Below are 8,376 nucleotides of genomic sequence, written 5' to 3' on the forward strand. Positions count from 1 at the left end.
TAGCATGGTGACTGAGAGATTAGTACTGAACAGGTGTCTGCTGCTGACTCATTAAGTATAGTGGGCAAATTATTAGATGGAAATTTCATATAGTTCAACCTAGTACTTAGTCTTTTTAAGCTTCTCCTTCCCTATCTGTATAATGGGAAAAGGTATGGCACATATTATACAGAGGATTGCTGTAAAGATTAAATAAGGTAATGCATGCAAAGCATATTCAGCCTCTTGCTTAATAATAAATCCTCAATTAATGTAGATAGTTTTATCAAACTTATCAAGCCCTGACTATTTCCAAAACATATCTTGAATTTATCCCCTCTACTTCATCACCATCTACTCATTCACTCCTTTATTCACCGAGCAAATTTTTATTGGATAACCTTGTGTTCCAGGTACTAGAGCAGGCCTTGGGAATTCGTGGTGAACAAAGTGAACAGGGCTCTGCTCTAGTGGTACTTTCAGAATTGAGGAGAAGACAGACTGTTACATAGAAATTTAATGCAAGTCATAAAAAGTCATGATGACAGGGACTGCGCCGGTTAGTGAGAGAGAGTATTTTCCAACTCCCATCCCCTTCCCCTAGGGTCCTGGGTGAGAGAACAACACATCATAATCCCAGAGATGAGAGAACTATTGAAGAAACTCCTGCCAGAGTGATCTATCTAAAACATAAATCTCACTATTTCACTCACTGTGTAAACCAGTCTGTGGCTCTTTGTTAAAGGGTAAAGTTAAACTTCTTAAAATGACAGATCTCCCACCTCACCTCTTAGCACTCTTTCTCTCTCTCATTTTATATTTCAACAATAACTATTTATATTTATCTATACATGCCATGGTTTATTTGTTTTTTGGGGATGTTTGTTTGTTTGTTTGTTTTTATGTTGCCATGTCTTTGCTCCTGTGGCTCCTGAAACTTCCTTCATCCTCTCTCTGCCTCGGTAACTCTTTATATCAGCTGTGATTTTCATGGCTGCAAAAGAAAGAAAACCAACTCAAAGATGCTTGAGAAAAAGAGGAATTCATTATAAGAGTCCAAGGGTGTCTCATGAAACAGAACGGTGGGAAGTGGCTGTGCATCAATTGTAAGTAACATTAGAACAGGAGGTTTGAGGGCTGGGACAATGGGTTCTCTCCACAGCTCGCCTCTGCTCCTCCCTCTACATGTCGGCATAATTTAGACGGTTGTTATTGTTGTTTTTCCTCTACCAAACAGTAGAAAACAAAGCCATTGACAGTTCTCAAGCTTCACTGGGTCCCGTATTGAAAACAACCTAGAGAGGGTCGCTGATTGCCCCAGCATGTTTCAGATGTCTACTCGTGGACAAAAATTTGTGGCAAGCATACTGAATGCCCACTCTCACTGTAATAATGTGGGTGGGGGACGGGAGCACCCAGAAAAGCTGAGGAAAGGGGTCAGAGTAAGAAATACACTGAGTAGAACACATTCCTCCTCAGCCTTTATGAATAGCTCAGGTGGACCTCCTCCAGGATGCACTCCAGATTCCCCGTATTAGGTTTGATAGGGGAGCGCTCCCTCACCACAAAAGTTTTAAGCCCCCTCACTATAGAAGTTGTTTAAGTCTCCTTTTCCCCAGTTTCTTGGCTCCTTAGCCCCTGGCTTTGATTACTCTTCTAATCAGTTTCTGAATCCTAAAGATTGCTCCCAGCCTGAACCACAGAATGTCTCTCACCCCTACTTCAGATAACAACTTAAAAGCCTGTGACATCCCAACATCCCCCAAAACATTCTGGACCCCCAGGCCAGCATACTTGTTGATTGTAATCTTTGAAGCTAATATTCTTTCCAACCCATTCTGGGCACAGCTCCTGGACAATTGACATCACTTAAATGACTGGGATGAATGGCCACAGGCTCTATAGAGCTAATGGATTTATTAATTAAAATCTATTTTTCCCATTCAGGGGCCTTGGGGATACAGAGGATACCCAGCAAGATTTCCAGCCATGACCAAAGAAGACAACGCAGTGTTCCAGGCGGATCTCGGGACCCCTTCCTCTCATCTAAGATCAGATAGGATGAGAGTTCTGTGAATCCCCAAATAGGTAGGGACAGCTCTACGCCCCTGCCCAGCAGGAAGCAGATACAGAAGAAAAGACCTCCTGTCCCTCAACATCCCAAACAGATTTTATGGGGATCATGTCTCTCAAGGGGAAAATAAGGCAGGCAGCTAGAGATAGGCATCGGGTCTCTGCATCGCCACCCAAAAGACCTCCCCTCTCTGTCCAAAACTTACCCTTTTCATTGTAAACAAATGGGTACAAGATACCCAACTAAATCAAACCGGCCACCCACACCTACACAGTTTAAAAGCCCCTTGTCAATCACAGATGTCAATCAAGTGGTCCCACACCGGGAAAGGAACAGCCCATTCTACAGAAAAAAGGATAAAAACTCCAAGTCCTCACCAGTTGGCCTTTTGAGCCTCTTCTTTCGCTCAGCCCGTTCCAACCTCTTTGGAGTGTACTTTTTCTCCTAATAATGTCACCGTGGGCCCTTGAGCCATTCTCTACTGCTTGGGTCCACTTCTATTGCTTTGCAGTGTACTATCTCTTCTAATAAACTACTCTTTCACCACTTTATTTCTGTGTCTCATTCAATTCTTTGCTCGAGACGCCGAGAAACTGAACATTGAGCAGAGAAGGACTCACTCTCCGGTAACAGGTTGGGTGTCTGTGTTCTATGCATTCTTACTGCCCCACGGGTGTGTCTAATTCACCGATGCTGCCTTAACATTTTCCAAGATCTGTTTCTGTGTCAGTCTCTTCTGAACTCTTTGAGGACAAGTGTGTAACCTATTCAGTGTTAGACCCCAAACTCTGAGGATACAAAAACAAACAAAGCAATAAGGAATGTGTACATTTATTAAAGATTTATGGGAAAATGAGGAGGTGATTAATTCAACTAACTGACACATGGACTTTATTTCTAAAATTCCAGATATAAAAAGTCATCATTTCAAACTTTCTTTGGAGTCAGTATACATTCATCCTCTTAAACAGCAAAATCAAGTGATTAATTCGATAATTAACCTTATTGCATTACTACTTCTCTGATGCAATTATTAGAAGTGAAAGAATCCATATAATTTGATTATATATTTTTAAAATTACTAAATTAACCCAGTATTATGGAGAAAAGCTTGTGAAAGCCAAACAAATCAATTCCTACTATACTTAAGAACTTTCCAAACAGCTCATTTGATAGCCTACTGAATAAGTTAAGTAAAACCCCAATTCATTGATAAAAATAATTCTCTGCCCTCCCCAAAAGTACAGGAAAGGGTAGCGTTTTCCTCACCACTGCATCAAGAAATGCGTCAAATATGTGGGGAAAAGTGAACAAAAGGTAAAACAGTAAGAAGACTCTTGGTGAAAACTGGCAAAACAGTGTTCGGACCTCCCTCTGCTGGCTCCTAAGCAGTATTGCTTTTCAAAACTGGACCTAGAGGCCCAAATGAGGGCTTTCTCAGGGAATCCTAAAAATACTTAGAATTGCTCTAACTGTCCATCTAAATAATTACCCCCCTTAAATCAAAGTGAGACAGGTTAGTTAGTATGTTGCTAGGTAGACGGGGGGGGGGGGGGGGGGGGGGGCTGGTGGAATAAACAAAAAAGCAACCATATCCTGAAACTCCAGGCCCTGGGATGTCTCCTTCACTCCAGGACAGAGACAGAGAATACTCTTGAGGTTAATAGATAATCTCAAATCCCTTCTGGCCGACAAAGGAGCAGAGCTGATAGACAGGAAACGGTTGGTTGTTAATCCCTTCAGGACCGACAAACAGGACAAACCTGATAGATGAATTCTATCAGAAGGTCCCAGCCCCCTTCCCCAAGCAGGCAACTGGAAGGTATAAAAGTAAGAGCTTTTGCCTTAGCCAGTGAGCACCTCCATTTGGGACCCACTCCCGCTCAGGAGATGCAACCTCTTCTCCTGTCTCTAACAAACGCTCCTCTTTTTAAAACTGTTTGCCTCTCCTGGGTCCGTGTTTCCATTCTTCGGTCTCATGAGACAAGATCCCGGCCCACATCCAGAAACTGCTGGCAGATCCAACGTCTGAAGCATCCCCACCAAAGCCATCAACACATTCTCTTCCGATCACTAATAAAGGCCAATACAGAAAAGACAGAACACACAGACTCTCATGGCTTGACTCCTAGTTTTCCCAGAGAGTAATTCAAAAATATGATCCTTACTTACAGATTGAGATGCCAACTGATAGAATGGAGAAAACACTGCATTTTGAACTAGAAGACCTGGGTATGAGTCTTGGCTTTCCCTATGACTTACTGACTGTGTAACCTTTACTAATTGTCACTTTTAGTACAGTGACAATTTTACTGAATTGTTGGGGAACATGACCATTTCTGGAACTGAGTTTCATCAACCTCTAAATGAGGCTATGCCACACAGTTGCTGGATCCTTTTCTAGTTCTGATGTTTCATGGTTCTAAGTGCTGTTGAATTACAACATTTTAATGATTTACTTCTGCTGTTTCTTTGTGCCATTTGGGTCATTCTCAGACACAAGCAAAATGGTTAAAGCCATTCCTGTAACCACCAGCTTCCTTCCTTGACACAGTTCCAAACACGCTGCGGACACCCAAGTGAATCTCAATTGATAGAATGATGATTATGATGGCAACGAAGAGGCCTGGGATTTTAATTTGAGCCAAATGCTCTCCTGGTTATATGGCGAGTATTTTCAGTAGCAGCTGTGAACAGATCTTTATTTCCTTCCCCACGCCACCCTCACAACAGTCTGAAATCTTTGCTTCAAACGAGAAAAATCAGAAGCTAAAAATACGGTTTCAATCTGTCCTACTGCCCAGTCATTAAATTCTCTATATCTCATTTCTTTAAATCAGTCGACTCTTAAATATTGTTGCAAGAAATGAGAATACCAAATGGTGAGAGGGCAGTCAGGAGACACAGGTTCAAATGACTATGTCACTTCTCACGTGAACATCCATCTTTCAAGATTAAAAGATAGCATGTCATGAATGAGAGAGCATGTGTGAGCGGATTCCTCCAGTGTTCCCAGATATAATTGGAAGTCCATACATAGTAGCAAGAATAATTATAGCTACCAGTTATTGAGAGCTTTTCCATATATATATATATATATATATATATATATATGGAAATATATACATCTATATTTAAGGGTATTATGATCTATAACAAAAAATGTATACTTGGTTTGGTGTTGGTCCCCTTTTCTGATACAGAGCTCCTAAAATGTTTGGAATTCCTAAGTGATAAGAGTGATGAAGGTGTCTTTGTTATTCATAACAAGACCCTCACAACAATGCCAACCTTTATGTTAATAAGGAGACTATTGAGATGCCCTAAAGGAAAGGAACTGGCTACCAGGGAACCAATCATGTGACCAAAGGGTTGGAACTTTAGGCCTCATCCTCCTCTGAGAGGGGAAGGGGATTCGAGATTGAGTTCAATCACCAATGGCTCACGATTTAATCAATCGTGCCTACTTAATGAAGCCTCCATAAAAACCCAAAAGGATGGGTTTTTATGAGCCTCCCAGGTTGTTGAACACATGTAAGGTGCTAGGAGAGTGCTATACTGAGACAGGTTAGTTAGCATGTCGTTAGGTAGACAGGAGGGTCCCTGGTGGAATAAACAAAAAAGCAGCCATATCCTGAAACTCCAGGCTCTGGAATGTCTCCTTCACTCCAGGACAGAGACATGAGAATACCCCTTAAGGTTAATAAATTATCTCAAATCCCTTTTGGCGGGACAAAGGAGCAGATCTGATAGATAGGAAGGGGTTATTTCGTTAATCCCTTCAGGATGGACAAACAGGACAAACCTGATAGATGAATTCCATTAGAAGGCTCCAGCTCCCTTCCCCAAACAGGCAAGGGAAGGTATAAAAGTAAGAGCTTTTGTCTCAGTCACTGGGCACCCCCATTCAGCAACCCCTCCCACTCAGGAGCTCTGACCCTTTGCTTTCAATAAACTCTCCTCTTTTTAAAACTCTTTGCCTCTCCTGGGTCCGGGTCCGTGTTTCCATTCTTCGGTCTCACAAGACACGATTCCAGCCCACACCCAGAAACTGCCGGCAGATCCAACATCATTTACATCAGTACCCAAAAGAAGGCATGGAAGGCTCTGTGCCTCTTCCCATATCACCTATATGCATCTTTCTGACCTGGCTGTTCCTGAGTTATGTCCTTTTCTAATAAACCAGTAACCTAGTAAATACAATGTTTTCCTGAGTTCTGTGAGCTGCTCTAACAAGTTAATTGAGAAGGGGGTATGGGACCTCTGATTTACAGCTGGTAGGTCAGAAGCACAGGTCACCTGGATTTATGATTGGAGTCTGAAGTGGAGAAGGGGCAGTCTTGTAGGACTGAACCCTTAACCTGTGGAATTTGACCCTATCTCCAGGTAGGCAGTGTCAGAATTGAGTTAAATTGTAGGACACAGTGGGTGTCACAGAACTCCCTGGAGTATGGAAAACTCACACATCTGGTGTCAGAAGGAAAGGAAGATATAGTGTAAAGGGAAACACAAGAGGAGGGGTGTGTGTGTGTGTGTGTGTGTGTGTGTGTGTGTGTGTGTGTACACACATGGTCTACCATAGTACCTGGCGTATAGCTAAGCTCTCAATAACTGATAGCTATAATAATTCTTGCTAATACATACATATGTTAAAATTCAACTGAGTAAATTTTAAAGATTTATTGGCTTTCTTTGGTAATTCATAAATCAGGCAGCATGCAATCCAGAAGACAGAAAGGAGATCGGAGGAGCTGTACAAAATGAAAGGCTTTTACAGGCAGAAGGGAGCAAGAACAGGGAAGTCATATCACCTATTTGCTCATGGGTTAAAGCAGGATCATTTTCCTTATGTGGAGCAAGGGAAGTCTTGGAGCCTAGTTAGGTAACTTGTGCTGTGCAGTCAAGCACTGATTGGTTGACCTAGGCCTTCCTTTTTGGGAGAGCGGAGCACAGAAATTTAGTTAAGTTTTGGTTTCCTGACACGGGGCTTAGCATTAGCAATTCCATCTTAGGCTTAACCTGGTTACTTTAAATGTATATATACACACACACATACACACACACACACAAACACACACACACACACACTTGCCGCACACACACACTCATTTATTCCCCACAACACTATAAGGCAGATGAGCTTACCCCTATTTTATAGAAGAGATTTGAAGCTTAGAGAATTAAAGTAACTTCCATAGGTTATGCTACCAACAAGCCAAGATCTGAAGCTGAGATTTGACCAAACATCTTCTTCCAGAACCCACTCAGAGTTTTGTGCCGCAAGTAGTACATTGAAGCAACTCAGCTTTAAGAAACAATTACTTATGCACCCTCCAGATAAACTGAAATGAAAACCAGATGAAATCAACCCAATGTCCATCAACAGTGAAATGGATAAAATAAAACATGTCACCTCCATGTAATGGAAATACAATTTGGCAATGACAAAGAACTACTGTTACACAAAACATGGATAGATTTCACACACATAATGTTGAGCCCAAGAAGGCAGACACAAAGAAGTATGTATGGTACAATTCCCAATTTCAAAAACAGGCAAAACCAGTCTATGGTGAAAGAAGTTAGAATGGTGGTTGCCTTTGGTGACATAACTTGGGGGGGGGGGGGTGGCGCAGCATAAAGGAGGTTTCTGGGATACTGGGAGTTTCTTGACCTGGTTAGTGATTATACAGATTGTGGGGACAGAGCCAGGAGTGCAGTTTCCAGGCTCTCAGCCTCAGGTGGAAAGATGCTTACTCGGGTAGTAAATGGCTATCAACTGTGACTGGATGGCCATGAGCTGTGGCTAGTTGGCTGTCAGCTGTCACCAGTGAGGCATTGGCCACTAAAATAACTGCTGTGGCTACTCTAGCAGAAAATGGAGGCTAGCAAGAAGATGGTGGCTGAGCTAGCAAGTGCGGATTGCAGCTAGCAAGTGAGGTGGGTTGGCAGAGAGAAGTGGACGGCAGGTTGTGGATTGTGTGGCTCCTGCTTCCTGTGTCTCCAACCCAGCCATCAGTGAGACTATAGTTGTGTGACTTCCCTACCTATGGTTCCATGGGTGTTCCTTTCTGGCCTCACCATGTCCTGTGTTCTTACGTGGGGAGCGGGACCAGAGACCCCACATGACACCCTGCATGACACAGATATAAAAATTTACGAGCTATAGACTTAAAAGTTACATACTTTTTTGGTATGTTAAATTCAACATGAAAGTTTACAGAAAGAAAAAGAAAACAATTACTAAGAATCTATCCTCTTTCATTTCCCAAATCTCCTTTCAGCGCTCCACACTGTCTCCTCCCAAACTTGGAACCCATTCC

The sequence above is a fragment of the Rhinolophus sinicus genome, chromosome 14 (assembly GCF_057876585.1).
Source record: "Rhinolophus sinicus isolate RSI-liver-muscle chromosome 14, RSI-T2T, whole genome shotgun sequence".
Taxonomy (NCBI): Eukaryota; Metazoa; Chordata; class Mammalia; order Chiroptera; family Rhinolophidae; genus Rhinolophus; species Rhinolophus sinicus.